Here is a 22791-nt window from a genome sequence, read left to right as displayed (position 1 = left end):
CCAATCCTCTGAAATGCTTTCTCAGCAGAAGTGATACCACAAAAGTATACCAGTTGTTCCAAGTCAGAGTTTTTAGCATTGCAATGCCAGGCAAACATATTTTTCTTAGGCTAGGATCTCTGACCCCACCTCCTTGATACTACTTGTTAGGCCTAAAATTGGTAACAGATATGACAGTGACGTAAGAGCAGAGCTGGAGGACCCAAGAAACCGAGGTGAGGGAGCTGAGTAGCTGAGCCCTGCGTAAAGAGCAAACGAGGTCAGAATGACCAACCTGGAGTGTTACTCCGGACAGGCCCTTCGACACTCAAGTCAGTATGAGCAGGAGTGCAAAGCGAGTTTAAGAGTGGTGGGTGAGAAGTTATTACCCTTGTTTATGAGCTTTGGAAGCCCTTTTATAGAGGGAAAGCTGGGGTAGTTGGGGAGTTATTACTCCAGGATAGGTGTCGAGCTCACCTACTCTGCTGTAATTACCAAACTACCCCTGCTGACGTGGGGTCTGCGGTGGGCCAGCCTCGGGCCACGTGTCGATAGCTAATAGGCTGCTGTTTTTATACCCCATCAGTCCACGTGTCGACAGCTAATAGGCTGCTGTTTTTATACCCCATTAGTTGCCCCCCAGTTCTCCAAGTTATTATGGTGACTTGGGGAAGTGTGGTGAGTTACATCTCTGATCGTTGGGAGTCTGTCCGGCCTGGGAATCAGTCCGGAAATTTGTCAGTCCGGCCTGGGAATCAGCCCGAAAATTTGTCAGTCCGGCCTGGGAATTAGTCCGGAAATTTGTCAGTCCGGCTTGGGAATCAGTCCAGAAATTTGTCAGTCCGGCCTGGGAATCAGCCCGGAAATTTGTCAGTCCGGCCTGGGCCGGACTGATTTTTGTCGCGTATCGAGACGTGTCATATCCAGTCCGGCTTGGGCCAGGCTGATTTTTGTCTTGTAGCGAGACGTGTCGTATCTAGTCCGGCTTGGGCCGGACTGATTTTTGTCGTGTAGCGAGACGCGTCATATCCAGTCCGGCTTGGGCCGGACTGATTTTTGTCGTGTAGCGAGACGCGTCATTGTAGACACCCCATTTTGACCGGACCCAAGTTCGTTGTATTTGTGCAAAATCCTCATCAAATCAACTAGGCAGGGTCCCAAACTCCACCTTAAGCTAGGTTAGAGTCTCACCATAGCCCCTGCAAAATTTCGTCGAAATCCGAGTTGATTTGCCTTGCAAACGAGCCTCGAGAGCATCATAATATAAGTGTATAAGAGGGGGGTTGAATTAATAAGGGTAGGGGCTGTCTGTGGGGAAAAAGGAGATAGAAGTATCATTTTCATGAAAGAGGGGGGTGCATAATCCAGTCTAGGCCGCGCTTGATTCGTGCGGCATCAAATATTGTGCGCCTATCAATTTAGTAGTGCCCATATCAGTGCTCATTTTTTTCTATAAATATGGCATTAAAGTTCATTAAAAGGAGGAGATATCTTCATTTTCTAGCAGAGAGAGAGAGAGCGAGAAAGGGGATCTCGCGTTCATCTTCTCCGGCATATTTTGCCGGAATCCGGCGGTCCATTTCCCGATCTGGAATATTGGAAGAATTCCCGAGACTTGCAAAGAAGAGAGAGAGATGGAGAGAGGTTTTTCTTCCCTAAACCCTAACTCTTTTATTCCTTTTTCCTTTTTCTGATTTTAGATTCAAAGCTTTAAAAAGCTTTAGATCTAAGTTAGAAACTCTAGTTCTTCTCATTTTTTCTTCTCCGATTCTTCATTTCTGGCGGATTCATCGGAGATCTGGCAAATTTTGCTTGATTCTAATCAAGATTTGGCTAATAATCTTTCACAAGCTCTTTTCATTGACTCCTTGCAAGCTTATTTTCTTTAGATCCACCATTTTTGTCTGTTGAAACCCTAGTTTTCTAGTTTAAATATTGAATTCGTTTCACGATCTCCTTCTTTGTTTCAAAAGCCTAAGATTTGAGTCTTTTATTTTGTTAAACCACAGAACCAGTAATCTTCAACCAAGATTTTCATCTACGGGAGATTTTTCAGCAGATTTTAAACTTTTAAACAAATTTTAGATCTGAACTAAGAAATTTCGAATCTGAGTTGTTCTAAGGAATTCCTTCATGATTTGTTGAAGAAAATTTGAGATTCAGGACTTTGAGTTGTTGAATTTGTTCGTTGTGTCATCATCGTTAATTGTGAAATTAAAATCAAAGCTTTCAGTCTATACTTCATTTTGACATTCAGAACAAGAGTTTTCAGACTACACTCCGTCGATTTTCAGCGAATCATCATCCGATGATTTTTCTGAAAGATCTGTTGATAATTCGAATCCGTCTACTTGTTTTTCTATGTTTCCTCAATACTCACAGCAGCTCTCTAGATTGAGCTCGCGTTTTAACTCTGTTTCGCCTTCGGAAACTGAAGAAGAGTATTCAGACGATTTTACTATTTTGAGTTTCGAAGACAAAGAGCATGAAGAATCCTACAAAAAAATTGGGAGTAGAGAGGGAAAACATTCGTTTCTTGTTAATTACAACGAGGAATACAGCTCCACTTCAGAATTCGACGATCTACTTGTCCAGCAGAGGTTGCTGATGGTGAACTGGATAATCGAGCACTTGAATGTTCACATGCTGCATTGCAATTCTCTTCTTGGGCGTTAGCCTGCTCGACAGATTTCTAAGCAGAGGATTTTTCAAAAACCAGCGATACTTTCAAATACTTGGAATATCCTGTTGCACCCTGACTACAAGGATAGAGGAAAATCAGCCTCTTAACAGCGAGCAAAAGGGAAGGAAGAGTTTGGGTCTGCAGCACATCTAGTGGCAACATGGTGGATGCATTTCGAACGCATATAATGCAAACAAAGGAACTTGGTACATGCCCCGTTCGGCAAATAGGAGGTTGCTCTTTCCTTTACATGAGAATCAGCAATGTGTACATTGTGATTGTTGTCAGCAGCAATGCCAATGTTGCTTGTGCATTGAAGTTCGTTGTCGAGGCAATTGCACTGTTCAAATCTTATTTTGGTGGGGCATTTGATGAAGATGCTATTCGTAACAATTTCGTTCAGATTTATGAACTTTTGGATGGTACTCATTCTATCCTATTTCTTTATGTGCTGATGCAATGAACCTCAAGAGGTATTCCTTTTCATTTTCTTTTTTTTTTCTTTCTGTTTTTTGCCGTAAGTTTGTACAATCAGTTAGTTATCTGCATTATAGGGATTTTCTTGCTCTAATTATCTTTGACCCACATTAATTGCTAAAAGTGGAGGGATGGGTTTGTTATCAGATTATGGCTAAGGCTGTTTTGAGATTTGTTGTCATTGGATAGCAATATAGTTACTAGTGTTATCTATTTTCTTACATAGCTTTGCAGGAACTATTTAAGTAAACAATGTTTGGAATTTCCAATTGTACTTAATGGGATTTTGGCTGAAGTAAGAGAATTGTGCAAGTGCGACTTTAAGGATATCTTGCAGGTTATGGGGTGAGAGAGAACAAGATGACATACACTCAAAGGAAAGGCTTTTTTTATGCCATTTCAAGCCCCAGTGAATCAGATATATAATATTCTGAACAAATGCAATACTGGGCAGCCCGTCAGATGTCATTCTTGGAGATTCTTCGCTTTAGCCAATAATCAAGAGAACATTGCAAGTGTTTCAAAGCAGTTCAATGCCTTCTATAGTTTTTCTCAGCCTCACACAGTAATAGGCACGGCTTTAGGAATAATATCAGTGTCTCTTCTTCCTGTGGAAACAATGATTGATCTTTCTCCAACATTTCTCATTGGACTACTAAAGGCATTGCTACCATCAATATGCATGAACTTTTATGTTGTCGGCGTGAATCAGCTCTTTGACATTGGAATTGACAAGGTCAATAAGCCAGATCTTCGGCTTGCTTTGGGTGAATTTTCTGTAGGAACTGGAGTATTGATAGTAGCTGCCTTTTCCTTAATGAGTTTCGCCATGGGTTTGATGTTTCAGTCTCTGCCTCTATCTTGTGCCCTTCTAACGTCTTTTTTGCTAGGAAGTGCATACTCCGTTGATATTCCATTTCTTAGATGGAAACAAAATGCATTTCTTGCCGCCATGTGCCATGTGCATCTTGTCTGTGAGAGCTGTAGTTGTTCAGTTTGCCTTTTTTATACACATGCAGAACTACATTTTAGGGAGGCCAACTGTTTTTACAAGATCATTGATATTTGCCACAGCTTTCATGTGCTTCTTCTCAGTTGTTATAGCATTATTCAAGGATATACCCGACATTGATGGGGACAGAAACTTTGGCATTCAGTCCTTCAGTGTTTCCCTAGGCCAAGAAAGAGTATTTTGGCTATGCATTAATTTGTTGTTGATGGCATATGGAACTGCCATGGTGGTTGGACCTATCTAGCAAACTTGTCACTGTATTTAGTCATGGCACACTTGCTTCCATTATTTGGCGCCATGCTCAATCTCTTGATTTGAAGAAGAAAGCATCTGTAACATCTTTTTATATGTTTATTTGGAAGCTATTATATGCAGAATACCTCTTAATCCCCTTTGTGCGTTGAGAATACCGGTGAAGGTTAGGCACAGAAAAGAAGTCATGGACTAGGCCGCCGATTCAAATGGAATTAATTTCAGGTTCCAATGTTTACTGGATCTGGTTTACGAGTACGATTTCTCAAGGTGTGAGAAAAGACCAGATACAATACAGTTGAGTTGGTCCGATATATTACCAAAGCTGGGTCGTATGAGGTCAGATACTAGATAGACTCGAGGGGATTTTTTCTTTGGCACCTTTGTGAAGACTTGTAGGATGTGGGGGCGATGAAGGCGCTAGCCCAAGCCCATCCTTAGGGGACTTGCTCAGTCCAAGTAGAACTCCCCTCCATTTGTATATATAAGACTTTCTCAGTCTCATTAGCACCCTTGTTTATCTCTTATGTGTTTTCAGTCACATTTTGACTCAGTTGCACCTTCTCTTAGAGTTTTAGAGAGTCTTTGACTCATTTGCCCTCCTTTAGAGCGTCTTTGACATACTTGTACCCCCTTTTTAGTGTTGTTTGGTTTAGAGGTTTATCCTTAGAGACTAGCTTAGTTTTGTTCGAGTTTGACCTGTTCGGAATCCTTATCTGTTCTCTTTTACTTTAAAATTTCAGTTACTTGTTTTGTGGTTTAGTTCAAGTGTCTTTGACACTGTTTGCTTGTTCGGGGTTTCCCCGTAGCTTTAGGGTTTTGCCCTAGTTTGTTGTTTTGTGTATTCTCTTTGGGTCTTTGACCAAAAGAGTGAAAACATTTTAAAATTTTAAAAAAGCACTTGAACACTTTAAAATTCAAAATAAAAACATTTGAAATATTTTAAAATTCAAAAACATTTGAAATATCTTAAAATTCAAAAACATATGAAAGCTTTAAAAAATATCAAAAGCTTTAAATCATTTAGAGTGTTAAGCTTTTTAATGGTAATTAGGAGAGTTCGTTTCGAACTACGTATCCTCTTTCATGAGGTACGTATTGCAGCTTGGGATCCATATCCCAAGTCCAGCCAAACCTTTAAAAATAAAATTTTCAAACCTTCCAAAAATACAAAAAACTTCTTCAAAACCTTTTTCAAAGAGATCTTCTCCTAGAGTTAGGAGTATGTCCTAGATATTTGGGGTATTTTAGAGTTAGGGGGCTGTCTTGATTTGTTTGATATGGTGTGTCCTGTCGTGTGAGTGTCCCTAGAGTTAGGAGGCCTCGAGTCGATCGGTTAGACATCTAGTCGAACCAATGGCTAGACTAGGAAGCATATAGTCAGCCCATGGTTTTCATTAGGTTGCACAGCCTAGATACACATAGGATATAGGGCCCACCTGCATTAGCTTAAGGCTAATTAACTTGCATTAGTTAGGGCATATAGAGAGTCCTAAAAATTACAATTCACTTGAACTTAAATAATCATGCAAAAAGCTTTAAAAAAATCAGTCGAGTCTAGTGGATCGAGTCTAGGATAGCGGTTCTATATGGTTAAGCATCGTAGTTTAGAATAGGTCATTCGAACTACGTTGACTCCGATTCTTCCCGAGGCCGGGATACGTAGAGCAGCTGAGATGGACGGCCATCTTGGTCCAAGTCAAGTCGCATTAGAGTTAGGACTTGTCTTGTCCTGTCATATATAGGTTTGATTTGTGTTTTATATTTTGATGTTTTTTCTTACTTTCTTGTACTGATACTATACCTTTAGCTGTAGCTTGCATGTGTATGTCTACCAGAACTTAGACACCCATTAGATATGTCACTCATAACCTAGCTTTGCTTAGGTGACACATTCTTTTCATTTCATTTTGTGTGTGCTTATTTCTTTATTCTCAGGAAATGCATGCTTAGGTAGACGATTCCTGAGAATTGTTCCTATTTCATATGATTTTCGCCCGAAACTCTTCGAGGTTAATAATAAATGGCATAAGAGACCAAGTGCTTGCACTCGGACGAATTGGGGGGTGCTCTTAGACCTTCTCCATTATTAATCAGGCACGAACCCATATATATTTCTGGTTATCCATGGTATACAGAGCATATTTTTGTTTAAAGGATCCATGGCCGTATACCGTGGATGGCGACTCTGAGTTTGTTTAGATACGTTTCAAATCCGGACTTGTTCCCGAATCGAGAGGTATCTCTTTTATATCGCCACTCGTGCTATGCTATGAGGGTGGCAACCGTTTCAAGAGTTCCTTGGTAGAGCTCTCCTTCACACGTGGATGAACCAAGAGGCCGCTGGGGGCTCGTCCCTCAACTCTCTCTCGGATCGGGGTCCACAGTCATATCCAGTCCGGCTTGGGCCTGACTAACTTTTGTCGTGTAGAGAGACACATCATATCCAGTCCGGCTTGGGCCGGACTGATTTTTATCGTGTAGCGAGACGCGTCATATCCAGTCCGGCTTGGGCCGGACTGATTTTTGTGCCGGACTCAATCGCTTTGAGAGCTATCCTTCACACGAGTACTTCACAGATGCCCTTAGTTTTTTGGAGATACGCACGTATTTCTTACGCCCTTGCCTCAAAGTTCCCGCCCGTCATTAATGAGAAACACGTGGCACATGCGGGCGTCGTCGACTCGCGTGCACTTCATTAAATGCGGACCCACATCGCTAAGGTTTATAAAAGGAGGGTTTTCACCCTTCATTTCTTACCTTTACTTTTTACTCTCCTTCTGCTTTTTGCTCAGCCAGTTCGGCTCAAGCCAGTCCGGCTCGCGTAGTTCGTGGTTGTGAACGGCTGAGGATTTGGGAGCTTTCAGTTCGAAACCGGGGGATTTCATTTCTGACCGGTAATCTTCTTGAGTGCGCCTTTCATTCATTTCTTTTCCTGCTTTCATGTCAAGTAGTAGCTCTAGTTCTGAGTCCGGTTCACGGGAGTCGTCTTCTAGTAGCTCAGGGTCTAATTCGTCGGTTAGGACCCAGAATAGGCCGATCAGGACACCAGCCCCAAAAATGGCAAATCCTGATGTTAGTGTGGATATCGTAGGTAGCGATGACGATGTGGTTGGGGACGAACTGATTTTGGATCTGAACACCACTCCGCTCCCAACGGACAGTTATCTTCGAGCAGAGGGGAGTGTTGGTAATGACGCCGCCGAGGCGTCCACAATATTTTTCCCTGGCCGGGCCGTTGAGGTCGTAGCGAGGGCCCGGATGGACGCCAATCCTAAATACAACGTACAGGCTCTTAACGAGGAGAATTACCTTGATGAGTCCATCATGGTGGACATTAGGGATAGATACTATGTTCGCCCTAGGTTTGGGCTGAGGGAGGCGACAGAGGGAGATAGGGCCTGTAACGAAAGCTCTGATGTATGTATATACGATGAGTCGTTGAGGGCCGGACTCAGGTTCCCTCTGCACCCATTCTTCGCCGCGGTGCTTTGACACTACGGACTGGCTCCGGCTCAGGTTGTGCTGAACTCATGGAGGATGCTGACGGGGTTCGTATACTTCGTCCATGACCGGCTTCAGAGGAACTTGTCCGTGCCGTTGTTCCGCGTGTGTGCGCAATTGAAGAGACATAAGGGCGAGGGTTTGATTTACATTAGCCAGCGCCCGGAGGTGAAAATGATCACTGGCATTCCCTCTTCGTTACACTTATGGAGAAACAGGTTCTTCTACGTCGAGGACAGGGAGTCCAATGAGCCCTGGCCGGTTCCTCTGAAATGCGACGCCCCGGATACAGTCGCAATGAGTCGCAAGCCGTTACTTGAGGGTGAGGATGTGAGGACGTTTGCCCTAATCCGCGAGGAGCTGGACCGTGAGGGACCCATTCATTGTTCGAAATTTCACGGGGAAGAGATTCTAGTTGGGCTTGGCCTTAGTACTGCGACCCCGACACGTATGTGGCTAGTCTTTTCTTAAGACTCTTTTTCCTCTTTTGCTTGCTTCTGACTGGTTTTGTTTGTTTATGTTGACTTTCAGAGATGCAGCAGCAGTCCATGGAAGAGAGAATGAGGCAGGGGGCATTCGGGAAGGCCCAGCAGGGCCAGAAAAGAAAGGCTGTAGAGATGGCGAGTCCGGCGCAAAACCAGGACACGCCACCGCCTCCCAAAGCCAAGACTACAGTGAAGTTGGTGGGTGCCTATGGCCGGGGCGCGGGGTCCTCGAAGTCGGGGGGGACATCTGCTGGAGTCCGTCCTCCCCCAGCGAGGACCGAAGACAATGTTTTTCGGCCCAATTGGGCCGTCCAAAAAATGATACTGGCCTTGGTGAGAGTCGGGTGGCTAAGGAGCTCCTCAGTAAAGTTCTCCTCAGCAATGACAAGCATCAGGTTCTCAACGAACCTCCAGCTGTGGCTGACGAGGCCATATTTTCGTCAGTTTACCAGGTGAGATGGCCCTCGAGTCCTGGTTTATCTTTATCTCGTGCCTCGATTTCTTGTGTTAACACTGGCTGGTCTGTAGGTTTTATTGTATTATAACGACCTCCGAGAGAAGAGCCAGAAGTTTTCTGAGGCCATAACAAAGTCCGAGGAGGAGAACGGGAAATTGAAGCAGGAGGCCAAAGAGCTACAGAGGTCCGTTGAAAAGACGGTCGAGGAAAACAAGCGGCTCAAGGAAGAGTTTGCCGCTCAGTTGGCCGCACAGAAGGAGAAGGCAGCAGAAGCCTTAAACACTCAGAGAGAGAGAGAGAGAGCCCGAGAGAGGCAGATAGCGGCCGTTTAGAAAAAGGAGGACGAACTCTTTATTCTGTCCAGCGAGGCCTACAAGATTGGGTTCTTTGACTGCCTTGAGCAGGTTAAGGAATCCAATCCGGCCGTGGTTTTGACGGGAATGGTTCTCCCTAACCCACCGACGATTGGCGGTGACGAGCCGGCCACCACTGCTGCACCCGTGGCCCCGGAGGCGGATCTAGTACGGGATGGTAGCTAGGGGGTGCCTTGAGCTCCCCTTCTTCCTTCTCTTTTGATGATTTCTTTTTGTAATGGTCCCTTGGAGGCCCAACTTTTGTAACAGCCTTTTGAGGCCTTATTTTTGTAATGGTCCTTCGAGGCCCTACTTCATGAATGGAAAGTAAATTTTATTGTCCACCCCTTCTCCACTTGTCTGTTTCCAGTTAATATTGTTTGGTTCTATGCTGTGTTGATAACACTCGAGACAGGCGTTTCGAGCTTAGGTTGAACCTGGTCCTGGCGGGGGCAAACCGTGGTGTTCTAACCATCGAGTACCCTAGCTTCAGCGACTAGGTTTCCTAGTGGCGAGTACCCAAGTTTTAGCGAACTGGGTTTCCAATTTGATGAGTACCCAAGTTTTAGCGAACTGGGTTTCCGATGAGCTTTGGTTTTTGCATCCGGACTGGTTCCGGACTAGGAGTGCGCTCCCGGTCTTTGCGGAGACGAGCCGTGGCGAACCAAGCGTCGAGTACCCTAGTTTTAGTGAACTGGGTTTCCAATTTGATGAGTACCCAAGTTTTAGCGAACTGGGTTTCCAAGGAGCTTTGGTTTTTGCATCCGGACTGGTCCTGGACCAGGAGTGCGCTCCCGGTCTTTGCGGAGACGAGCCGTGGCGAACCAAGCGTCGAGTACCCTAGTTTTAGTGAACTGGGTTTCCAATTTGATGAGTACCCAAGTTTTAGCGAACTGGGTTTCCGAGGAGCTTTGGTTTTTGCATCCGGACTGGTCCCGGACCAGGAGTGCGCTCCCCTTCTTTGCGGAGACGATCCGTGGCGAACCAAACGTCGAGTACCCTAGTTTTAGTGAACTAGGTTTCCAATTTGATGAGTACCCAAGTTTTAGCGAACTGGGTTTCCGAGGAGCTTTGGTTTTTGCATCCGGACTGGTCCCGGACCAGGAGTGCGGTCCCGGTCTTTACGGAGACGAGCTGTGGCGAACCAAGCGTCGAGTACCCTAGTTTTAGTGAACTGGGTTTCCAATTTGATGAGTACTCAAGTTTTAGCGAACTGGGTTTCCGAGAAGCTTTGGTTTTTGCATCCGGACTGGTCCCGGACCAGGACTGCGCTCCCGGTCTTTGCAGAGACGAGCCGTGGTGAACCAAGCGTTGAGTACCGTAGTTTTAGTGGACCCCAAGAGTTCGCGGAGATCTGCAAAAGAGTCTCTATATCATTCATTTTTAACAATATTTACAAAGTCACCTTTTATGCCCGGCGATTTACTATTGATAGTATTTCCGGAGATTCTTGGAGTTCCATGCATGGGATAATAGGTGCTCCTCTAGCGTTTCCAGCCTATAACTGCCCGGGAGGATCACCCCTTTCACTTGATAGGTCCCTCCCAGGTCGGAGAAAGTTTCCCGACCTCTTTTGGCTAGGAGATAGCAGCTTTCCTTAGGACTAGATCCCCGGCTCGGAATTCTTTGGGGCGTAACTTCGAATCATGATAGTTGGACACTTTCTGCTTGTAAGCAGCGACCCTGATAGGAGACTCTTCCCGTGCTTCTTCCAGCAAGTCGAGGTTCGCACGGAGCCCATCATCATTGAGCCGCTCGCTGAGATTGGTGACTCTGGGAGACGGGGTGCCTACATCGACCGGTATTACTGCCTCCGTTCCAAAGGACAGGTTGAACGGTGATTCACCCGTTGGTGTGCGCGGAGTGGTGCGATACGCTCATAGAACGTGATAAAGCTCATCTGCCCATCGGCTAGCCTTCTCGTCCAGCCTTTTCTTTACCCCCTGCAGCAGGATTCAGTTCGTCAGTTCTGTCTGCCCATTGATCTGCTGGTGCGCTACTGAAGTAAACCTCTGTTCGATTTTCAAGTCGGAGCAAAACTTCCAAAAGTTCCGGCAGTCGAACTGTTTACCGTTATCTGTTATCAAGACGCGAGGGATCCCGAATCTGCAAAGCACTGACTTCCAAAAGAAGTTCTGCACGTTCTGCTCTGTGATCTAGGCTAGAGGTTCAGCCTCTACCCACTTGGTAAAATAATCGATGGCCACTACTACGAACGTGCGCCTTCCGGAGGCCGGTGGAAAGGGACCCAAGATGTCCATCCCCAAACTGCGAAGGGGAGTGGGCTAATGATCGGGGTCATAGACACAGCAGGCTGGTGAATGGTGGGAGAGAACTTCTGGCATCTCTCGCACTTCTTGACCAGGGTCAGTGCGTCTTGTCTTAATGTGGGCCAGTACAGACCTCTCAGCAACACTTTGATCGCCAGGGCCTTGCCCCCTAGATGCTCCCCGCAAATACCTTTGTGTGTCTCTTGCAGGGCGTACACAGCATCGCTGGGCCGGAGGCACTTTAGGTACGGGAGGGTGTAGGACCTTTTGAACAGGTTCTCACCATCCAGGGAAAACTGGGCTGCTCTTTGTGTCACCTTGCGGGCCTCTTCTTGGCTTCGGGCAGTTTCCCACTATGTAGGTAGTCGATGATCTCGTCCATCCAGCAGGGCTCGTGCTCCACCTGCATCACATCAGCAGCCTTATTTTCTATACTGGATTTCTGGAGAAATTCCATGCATATATTCCCAAGAGTTGTGTATCCGGATGCGGCCAGCTTAGACAGCACATCCGCTTTTGTGTTTCCTGCTCTGGGGATTCTGATGACCTCAAAACTTTTGAACTTAGTGGATAACTGACGGACTTTGGAGAGGTATTTGATCATACGCTCGTTGCGAGCCTCGTAGATTCCTTGAATCTGGTTTGCAACCAACTGGGAGTCACAGTAGCCTTTCAGTCTTTGGGCGCCGGTCTGGAGTGTGAGGTTCATTCTGACGAGGACGGCTTCATATTCAGCCTCATTGTTGGATGCGCGGAATCTGAACCTCAGGGCGTAGTCTAAAGTGAAGTTGATCGGCCAGGTTAGAACCAGACCGACTCCACAGCCACCCTTGTTCGAAGATCCGTCCACGTGCACTTCCCAGAGCGGTTCGGGGTTCGATGGATCCTGTTCTGCTAGTGGTATGGGGATGACTTCTGTTTCGGTTCCATCTTCTGTTCACTCCTCAGTTGCGATTGCCTTTCCCGCAGCTGGGGTTTGGACACTTTCTGGCTGGGTGATCTGCTGGGGGATGGTGCATTCAGCCACGAAATCTGCCAGCACTTGAGCCTTGATTGCTGGTCTTGGCATGTACAGGATGTCGAATTCACTCAGCTCCACGGCCCATTTCACGAGTCGTCCTGAGGTGTCCGGCTTATGGAGAACTTGCCTGAGCGGCTGATCAGTAAGGACCTTTATTGTGTGAGCTTGAAAGTACAGCCTCAACTTCTTGGCTACCATGATCAGGGCGTAGGCCAATTTCTCGACCCGCTGATATCTGACTTCGGCATCGTGCAGGACTTTGCTCTTCACGAACTAGGACAGCTGCTAGATCCAGTGGGCTCACGGACAGATATAAGAGTAGTTCCTCACCCGGTTCCGGCTTTGTCAATAGTGGTGGGGAGGATAAGTACTGCTTCAGATCTTCGAATGCTATCTAGCACTCCTCCATCCAGGGCATAGTCTTGAGTCCTTTGACAGCGTTGAAGAATGGCAGGCACCTCTCTGCAGACTTTGAGATGAAGCGTCCCAGCGCGGCCACCATTCCTGTTAGTCGCTGCACTTCTCTGATGGTTTTTGGTGGAGTGAGCTCCACCACGGCCTTGATCTTCTCTGGATTGGTCTCTATCCCTCTTTGGCTTACCATAAACCCTAAGAATTTTCCCGAGCTGACGCCGAAGGTGCACTTGGTGGGATTGAGCTTCATCTTATGCTCTCGGCTTTGTTCAGATCTTGCGCACTTCGGCTTTTGACCAGCATGTCGTCGACATAGACTTCCATGTTGCGGCCGATCTGATTCCTGAAGAGCTTGTTCACGAGCCTCTGATACGTGGCTCCGGCATTTTTCATGCCAAAGGGCATGACACGGTAGCAGTAGGTCCCCTGGTTTGTTACAAAGGAAGTCTTCGGTATATCTGACTCATACATTCTGATCTGATTATATCCGGAAAAGGCGTCCATAAAGCTCAGTAGTTCGTGACCTGCAGTGGCATCAATGAGCTGATCAATTTTTGGGAGCGAGTAGCTGTCCTTAGGACAGGCTTTGTTCAGATCAGTGAAATCAACGCAGGTCCTCCACTTTTCATTTGTCTTCTTTACCAGGACCACGTTTGCGAACCAGTCCGGATATTGGATTTCTTGAATGAAGTCAGCTCTCAAGAGCATCTCCACTTCTTCTTTAATCGCCTGCCGCCTTTCGAGGGCGAAGTGTCTTCTTTTCTGCTTCACCGGCCTGCAGGTTGGGTCAACACCAAGTCTGTGCGTGCTGACCTCCGGGTCTATACCGGGCATGTCCACAGGAGCCCACGAGAAGACATCTGCGTTGTCCTGAAAAAATTGGGTGAGGCTGTGCCGGGTGCCGCTGTCTAGAGAGGAGCCGATCTGAACGACTTTCTCGTTATCATTTTTGCATAATGGGATGGAGATGAGGTCTTCGGCGGGCTGATTTCCTCGTGCTTCACCCTCAGATCTAGCAGTTCAATCGACAGGGATTCCACCACGTTTTTACCCTTAAGTGCCATTGTGTAGCACTCCCTGGACTGTGGCTGATCTCCTTTGACCTCACCCACGCCGTTTGGCATTATGAACTTCATTTTTTGGTGATATGCTGAAGCGACTGCACGGATCAGGTTCTGGCCAGGCCGTCCTAAGATAGCGTTATAGACCGAAGTGGCCCTCACTACCAGGAAGTTGACCATGGCGAAAGCTTGGCAGGGCGGCTCTCCGACGAGGACTGGGAGTTCAATCTGTCCCTCCACTTTGACGACCTCTCCTGAGAAATCGAATAGATCTGAGTTCGCCGGCCTGAGGCGGTCGTTTCCTATCATCATTCTCTCGAAAGCATGCGGCCGAACTCCCATTGTCGACCAGGATTTTCTTCAACTCCCAGTTCGCGACGAGCATGGTTATGACCAGTGCGTCGTCGTGAGGCAGAATCAAATCGTCGAAATCCGCATCTGAAAAGGAGATCTCATTCTCCGTCCTCATCTTCTTGCTGCACATGTGCACGGCGTTGACTCGGCGTGCATATGCTTTTCTTGCAGCTGATGATGCGCCCCCAGCGGCGGGTCCGCCCATAATCGTGCCGATGATTCCCCTTGGCTGGGATCGGTGTGCCTCTGGTGGTGGACTGGATGGCGGAGGAGATTGACCCTGGGCAGGGAGCGGCGGTGACCGCCAAGGGCTCCGGCCCTTAGGACTTTTCCCTTTGCGCTCACTTCTATGGCCGTCACTTCGGATGTATTTTTTAAAATAGCCCCGGCCAATCAACTGCTCGATTTCTTCCTTGAGCTGCCAACATTCGTCCGTGTCGTGACCGTGGTCCCTGTGGAACCGACAGTACTTCAACTTGTCTCTCCTCTTTCCCTTGGAGATCATTCGGGTCGGCCATTTTACGAACTCTTCTTTACTGATAGCGGCCAGTATGTGTCTCCGGGAGGTGTTGAGAGGGGTGAAGTTCTCCTCCCTCCTCTGGGGGGACTTTTCTCTTCTGATGGCCTTGTCATCCCTACGCTGTTTAGTAGGGTTCTTGTCCTCAGAGGTTCTCCTCCGATTTGAGTCCAAGGCAGCCAATGTCTCTTCCACTGATATATATTCCTCTGCCCCGGCCATTAGATCTGCTAGAGAGTGAGGATTCCGGCGGGCCACTGCTCGGCAGAAATCATTAGATCTAGCACCTACGAGAAGCGCGTTGTAGTGGCTGAGGGATCTAGATTCGGCACTTGGAGTGCCTCCCTGTTGAAGCGGCTGATGAAGGCTTTCAGAGGTTCATTATCCTCCTACCGCAAGGCCATCAAGGATGCTGTTGTTTTCCTTGGCCTACGGCTGCTCATGAAGTGGCGGACCAGATCTTCCCCAAAGTCATCGAAGTTGCTGATGGAGTTCGGTTTGATCCTTGAGTACCAGTCCCTTGCCGCACCAGTCAGTGTGGTCAGGAAGGCTCTACAAAGGAAGCCGTCTGACGCACCGTGGAGGAGCATCATTGTCCTGAACGTCTCCAAGTGGTCCACAGGGTCACTGGTCCCGTTGTATTGCTGAACGGTTGGCATTTTAAATCCTCTGGGTGCTGGGGCACCCATGACGTCGTCGGTGAACGGCGTTCTGCTTGAGAACGCCCTAGAAGCGGGCCGGCTCTGATCCTTGGCCAGCTCTTCTATTCGATGATCCATTTCTTTGATCCTCCGTAGCATTGGATCAGCTCTGACGTCTGGTTGATCCAGTGACCTATTTCTCTCCACCGATTGGCTCGCCGCAGAGCCGGACTGACTTTCCGAACTCCTACGATGAGGCCGAAATTTTTCCTGCAGTGCGCGGTCCTCTTGGGATCGATGCTTTCGTGCAGAGCGAGACCGTAATCTCCGGCGGGGGTGAGGTTCTATGTGGACGTGCTCGGCTCTGGAGTTTTGGACTCGCCCGGTGGAGTGGTGAGTCCGGTTTTCCTCATGACGCGCCGACTCTCCTCCATGAGCTGGTGACCTTTCCTGTACAGGTTGCGGAGCTTCTAGAGGATGTTGGGGAGGCGCTTGGAGTAGTTGCTTGTATTGACCGACAAGAGCAGTCATCTGTTGAAAGAGAGCTTGCACTTGATCCGGAGTGGGTGTAGGATTGAGGTGGTCCGAACGAGCCGGGCTCTGTTCGGCTGTAGCAGAAGTAGCTACCACCTGTGAGGTGATTCGCTCACTCCGGGTCCTGCGAGGTAGCACGGCTCGAGTAGTCCGTGCATTTGGTACCCGAGCGTTCCTCCGTCCTGCCATTTTGTAAAGGGATTTGAACAGCTTTTAGTTCACGGTCCCACGGATGGCGCCAATCTGTTAGGCCTAAAATCGGTAACATATATGACTGTGACGTAAGAGCCGAGATGGAGGACCCGAGAAACTGAGGTGAGGGAGCTGAGTAGCTGAGCCCTGCGTAAAGAGCAAACGAGGTCAGAATGACCAACCCAGAGTGTTACTCCGGACAGGCCCTTCGACACTCAAGTCAGTATGAGCAGGAATGCAGAGCGAGTTTAAGAGTGGTGGGTGAGAAGTTATTACCCTTGTTTATGAGCTTTGGAAGCCCTTTTATAGAGGGAAAACTGGGGTAGTTGGGGAGTTATTACTCCAGGACAGGTGTCGGCCAGCTATAGGTTCGAGCTCACCTACTCTGCTATAATTACCAAACTACCCTTGTTGACGTGGGGTCTGCGGTGGGCCAGCCTCGGGCCACGTGTCGACAGCTAATAGGCTGCTGTTTTTATACCCCATCAGTCCACGTGTCGACAGCTAATAGGCTGCTGTTTTTATACCCCATCACTACTCTTCGTGCGCTAATATGTTTGGCACTATGGCAAGCACTTGGCTTCTTAGTAATGTCATGCAACTCTTCCAGCAAAGTTCTGGTGCTTTCCAAGTTCTCTGCAATGGTGAATTGGTAAGAGACCTTTAATTTTGCATTCTCTTTCAAATCTTTATTGAGTGGTCCCACATCTATCATCCGATATGTAGCATCAGATCCCGACATCTAATTTAATTTTTTTCCAAACATTTGCCTTCTGTTTTTTGGTTTGTTAGGTTTATCTGATTAAACTTTGTTTAACGTAAGTTTATTGCAGCAGAAATGGAACTACAGTCTGGGTACTTTTGAGTATTTGATATTCAATGCGTTCTTTTGTACCATTTTATCTATGTTCCTCAAACATTAAGATAGGGCGATGATTAAGTCCACCCCCAGTAGGATACTTCGCACCCTTTTAAAAGAGGGTGTGTGGCAGATTAAAGCTTTGGGTGTGGGGAAAGAAGTTGTTTATGCCCTGCAAAAGCAAGAGATAAGCAAGAGATAGTTCAGGTGACAGGTGTTGTCCTTTGGATGCTAGGTGGAGAAGAGCAGCTATCATAGGTAGAAAGAGCGGAATCGACTACTATTCGCTATCTTCTCCACTGCTCTTCTCCACTCCCCAGGTGGAGAAAAGCAGCAGCGGGCAGAGAAGAAAGGCATGCATTGGAAGAGCCTGCAGTGACTTCTTGGCATTCTGGAAAGTAATTGTGTGGACGAAAAGACCAAAATAGGTTTGGTAACCGACGTATGGAATCATTTTTAACAAATTCAGGGGGGTAATCTAAGGCCGTAGGAGCTGGGCACGTTGGGAATTTTAAAGGAAGATTGGTAATAAGATATTTTGATTCTTCTATTCGAGTTACTCTGGATGATTTATTTCTTAAAAGTTTGTGGCTAAAGTTTCATTGTGGTCTATAGTCTGAAGATGAACGTGAGGTGTGCGTAAGAACTATTTATTGTACTATTTATCGTACAAATATTGACAAGAAGTTGATTTAAAATTTTTTTTTCTTCAATTGGCCTTAGGAAGTGGATGCCAAAACTATTTCTGATTTATTTGTTCATTCGGTGCTAGGTTTCTCAAGCGGATGTTACTTTTCTTGAAACAGCAAGTGGAGTTGTTGGTTGATGCTATTCTGTTTATGTTATTTTGTCACGGAAATTGCTATTTGTAAACAAAATGAACTCCGATTGGATGATGGAGAGATCTCATTAGATTAAAAAAATCTTAATATTTGCTTGGCTTTTTTTTCTTCTAACGATTCTTTTTTCATTATTTTTATCATTAAAAATTATATTTAAAAACATTTGCAATCTTCTGAAAATTCTTGAACAATATTCATATAACAATTGTGTAGGTTTCTCTTGGAATCACAGATGAATTAACAGTTGTATGCTCTCTTTATTAGTGTTCCCTAATATAGACTTTGGCTTTTTATGGTGACAGATTGCTAGATGACATGATGGAATAAAAGTTATAGTTGAAGATGTGAAAACATTTGGACCAGATGCTTCTATCATTCCTATCCCCTTGGAGTTCTTAAAGCCAACTCCATAAAGTTTGAGCCAAGACTTCCTAGATGGAAAGAAGCAGTCATGGATCGTGCAATTGGAGCTGATGTAACACCCGGCCCCACAGCAAAGAGTAAGAGGATTTTTATATTAGAAATTAGATATGGAATGGGGCCCACTTGAAGACACTTAAAAGAAAATTTAAACAAGTGTGTCTTAGCCGATCGAAGGCCTTCGTTGATTCCACCACTAAGTTAGTAGGCCTAGTTTAATTAGTTGTTGTTGTTGTTATTGTAATTATTAAAAAAGTTTTTGTTAATTATTTGTTATTTCCATATTTCATTAGTTGATATTCTAATTTTAAAAGAGTTGTTTTGATCGGTTACAACTTACATGTAAAGGTTAGAGATTGGTTGATATGGGTGTGCTTATCAAAATGACGCTAGAGGGTGCTATTAAGAACCCTTTTAAATAGCCGTTTTTAACTATTAGGAAATAGAATTTTTCATGTTTTTCTCCTCTCGTGGCCAAATGACAAAGCAAGTTTTTAAATTATATAATTGATTCCCAATATGTAATAATTAATATGCTTTTATTTCTTGAAGTCCCAAATGGAAGGTGTTTTGATTTTTATCAATCCAAGTCCTGAAAAGTTTAGGATGTCCAACCAACTTGGACGTGTGAGGGTGGTGAAAAGGATTGTCTCTTCTTTTCTTATTATTAGGTGGGTGGCTGGGAGAGATTGGTTTGGAAGATGGATGAGGATCTAATAGGATGGTGTCCATATATAGCATACGTTTTTGGTCTTACTAGGTCTTATCAAAAGATAACCGATCACTCTTGAGAGTAAGTTGCTTTCTTTTAGATTGAGTAGGATCAGGATTCCTTGGTATTGTTTTGATTATTTTAAAAGAACTAGTGTTCCGGGCACATGCATGGGTGAAATATTGAGGGCCCCAGCCTAATGCATTAGTTTGGGTAGAGATGTGAACCCACCAGGCTTGAGTAGAGATGGTGGACCCCACCATGAGTAGGCCATTTTACACTAAATATGTATATATACATATAAAAAAAACAGCTTCAAAATGATTTTGGTATTATAGTTTTGAGCAGTCCTATGGACAGTAGAACAAATGAATGGCTTTGATCATTTAGATATAGGTGGGCCCAATTTACTTTTGCAGTTGAGAAATACAACAAGACCATCAAAAGGAGTCCCATTATCAAAATAAGGAGGTGAGGAGCTAGCTACAATGAATGGTCTAAGTGATTAAACTCTCAATGACGATCCTCACTAGGAGAGGCGTGGATTAATTGTTGACTTTTTATGTGAAAAAAGTCTTTTTGTAATTCAAACTTACAATGGGGTGTTTTTAGTCATTATATATTTGTCCTTCTTTGGGACTTGCTTTATGCTTTTGGGCTTCTCATTCAAAGTATTTGGGCTTCCCTCCAAAAGGACTAAAGTCGTGAGAACACTTTAGTCCTAGATGGGAAGTGTGAGAGGATGAGAGTGGTCATGTATATACTTTCACTCTCTTAGCCTTGTGAATGAGCAAGAGGTCATGGGGATCATACGTGCACGAATCGCCCACTTGGGTCCGGCGGGCTTTTGGTCTTACCAGGCCCCGCGCGGCTCAGCTGGCCCCGTGCGTTGGCCCAAGGCCTTTTATTTTTCTATTATTTCTTTTTCTCCTTTTTCTTTTAACGGTTCAAGAGTTTATTTATTTTGTTTTAACTCTTTTTACCGTTTGAGATTGCTTAATCGTGGTTTAGTGACCATTTGGGAAACGTCTCTCACATACTAAAAGAGTGTGATGGAAACGTGTCGATTACTTTTCTATAAAATCGGTTTTAGAGAAAACAGAAAGATATCCTAAACGGATTCTTCTTCTGCTCTTTTCTCTTCTCTGGTCTTCTCTCTGGTTTTCTGATCAAGGCTTTTGGCACATATAAGCGAGTTCTTAGGCATCTAGGCGGTATGAGTGCACACCCCTGGAGCAAGAGTTGTTGTATTCTGAAGGCATACGTCGAGACGCCCATCTACACCATTGATTCGTCATAGTGGGGGCGAGATTTGCCTTAAGGACAACGAAGATCCTTCGTGCCTCAACTCGATAACTGGTCTAACTATTTCTCTGTTTGATTACAATTGATTCTTGCAGAATAATTACTGTTGATTTCTGCCTTCTCAAATTAAGGTGTTAATTCGTTATAAGGTATTCTCAAATCCTAAATTACAGATTTGCACATCATTTTTCTCACAATCTTAAGGCTTCACTATATGTGATCTGAAATTTTGGGATTTCAACTTTTGAAAATTAATCATCATGACTTCCCAAACCGAAAGACCGGAAAAATTTGACCGATCGGATTTCGGTAGATGGGAAGAAAAGATGTGATTCTTTCTGACCTTTCTAAACCTAGATTACATCTTGAAACAATCAGAACCCTTAGAAAATGAGGAAGAACCTGCTAGAACCCATCTCATTGAGAAAAGGAAAAGAGATAATTATCTCTGCAAAGGGCATATTCTGAGTTGTCTTAGCAATCAGTTGTTTGACGTATTTTTTAGAATTGAATCTGCCAAAGAGTTGTGGGAAACTCTAGAGCAGAAATATCTAGTCGAAGCAGCGGTTCAAAGAAACATCTCATTGGAAAATATTTTTGATATCAGATGATAGACGGTAAATCTATTATGGATCAAGTGAATGAGATCGAGTTGATTGTTTCTGACGTACTTGCTAGAGGGATCAAGATAGAAGAACATATCCAAATCGGTGCAATTAATGAAAAACTACCACCTTCATGGGAGAAATTCCAAGACACATTATTGCATGAAAGAAATGATTTTTCTCTTCAAGACTTGTTTGTTTACAGAACTGAAGAGGAAAATCGTTTCAGAAAACAGAAATCTAAGGCCTATGAGTTTAACTCTAAGGCAAATCTCACTGAATCTTCATCTGGAAAGAAAAACTCTTCAGGAAAAGGTCATTTCAAGAAAAACAATAAAGATTTCAAGAAGAAGGGTAACTGCTTTGTGTGTGGAAAAGCAGATCACTATGCTAAAAATTGTCGGAAAAACGATAAGAAGAAAAACCCTCAAGGAGACAATGCGCCTCAGGCTAATGTGGCTGAAGATCAATATCTGTCGGCAGTAGTATCTAAAGTGAAACTGGTTAGTAACGTGAAGGACTGGTGGGTGGACACTGGTGCCACCAGACACATCTGTAGTGACACAAGTGTATTTTCTTCCTACGAGCTTGTAGGGGATGGAGAGCAGCTTTTCATGAGAAACTTGTCATCATTTGCTGTGGCGGGTAAAGGAATAGTGCTGTTAAAGCTTACATTTAAAAAAGTTCTGAAGCTTTGTGATGTCCTTCATGTACCAGATATAAGAAAGAATCTAGTGTCTAGGTCACTTCTGATCAAGAAAGGTTTTTAACTGGTTTTTTAGGCTAATAAATTTGTAATCACTAAGAGTGGTGAATTTGTGGGAAAGGGTTACTCTAGTGAGGGTCTATTCAAACTGAATGTAACTGAGAACATTATGAATAAAGCTTCTTCTTCTTCTGCTTATATTATTGATTCTTCTTGTTTATGGCATGGTAGACTAGGTCATGTTAACTATGCATCTTCAAAGAAAATGATGACCATAAGACTACTTCCTAAAAGTGATCAAGTAGTAGATAAATGTAAAGTATGTGTGCAATCAAAGTACTCTAAGAAGCCTTTTCACAAAGTAGAAGAAAGAAAAACAACATTATTAAGTTTAACTCACAGTGATGTATGTGGCTTAAACAATGTTTTAACTAGATGAGGTAAAAGGTATTTTATTATATTTATAGATGATTTCTCTAGATATTGTATTGTTCATCTTATTAGAAACAAAGATGAATCTTTTGATAAATTCATTACATATAAAACTGAAGTAGAAAATCAGTTAGAAAAGAAGATCAAAATTTTAAGATATGATAGAGGTGGTGAATTCACGTCTAATGCTTTTAGTAAATTTTGTGAAAACCATGGCATAATACATCAAGTTACTGCACCATACTCTCCACAGCAAAATGGAGTTGCTGAACGTAAAAACAGAACTCTAATGAACATGGTAAACTCTATGTTTGGAAGTTCAGGATTACCTCAAAATTTATGGGGAGAGGCTCTTCTCTTTGCTTGTTATATTCTGAACAAGATACCTTTTAAAGATTCTGACAAAACTCCTTACGAGTTATGAAAGAATAGAAAACCTCATTTTAAATACCTTAAAGTGTGGGGGTGCTTAGCTAAAGTTAGGATTCCAGATCCTAAGAGTACTAAGTTAGGTCCTAAGACTGTAGATTGTGCATTCATTGGATATGCACGAAACAGTAGTGCATATAGATTCTTTATCTATAAATCAGATCATGTTGATATGCAACCTAACACTATAATAGAATCCAAAGATGCTGAATTCTTTGAAACCATATTCCCTTATAAGACTAGTTTAAGTGAGAACACACTTCAAAGACCAATTG

General features: G+C 44.6%; 1 long non-coding RNA gene and 1 pseudogene across 2 annotated transcripts; both read left to right on the top strand.

Moving 5' to 3' along the window:
- The first annotated feature begins 1465 nt into the window (after positions 1 to 1465).
- LOC143885343 (uncharacterized) lies at positions 1466 to 18666 on the top strand. Its single transcript, XR_013253212.1, has 2 exons — positions 1466 to 3135; positions 18210 to 18666. It is a non-coding gene; the product is annotated as an uncharacterized LOC143885343 (long non-coding RNA).
- Positions 3152 to 18201, top strand: LOC143885342 (putative homogentisate phytyltransferase 1, chloroplastic pseudogene; annotated as a pseudogene). Its single transcript, XR_013253211.1, has 2 exons — positions 3152 to 8844; positions 8921 to 18201. The product of XR_013253211.1 is annotated as a putative homogentisate phytyltransferase 1, chloroplastic pseudogene (transcript).
- Positions 18667 to 22791: the final 4125 nt, after the last annotated feature.

The sequence above is a fragment of the Tasmannia lanceolata genome, unplaced genomic scaffold (genome assembly GCF_043159265.1).
Source record: "Tasmannia lanceolata isolate RefF3 unplaced genomic scaffold, GAP_Taslan_0.1 ptg000008l, whole genome shotgun sequence".
Classification (NCBI taxonomy): domain Eukaryota; kingdom Viridiplantae; phylum Streptophyta; class Magnoliopsida; order Canellales; family Winteraceae; genus Tasmannia; species Tasmannia lanceolata.
Note: the sequence above shows the minus strand (reverse complement) of the source record. Positions and strands in the feature narration are given on the sequence as shown.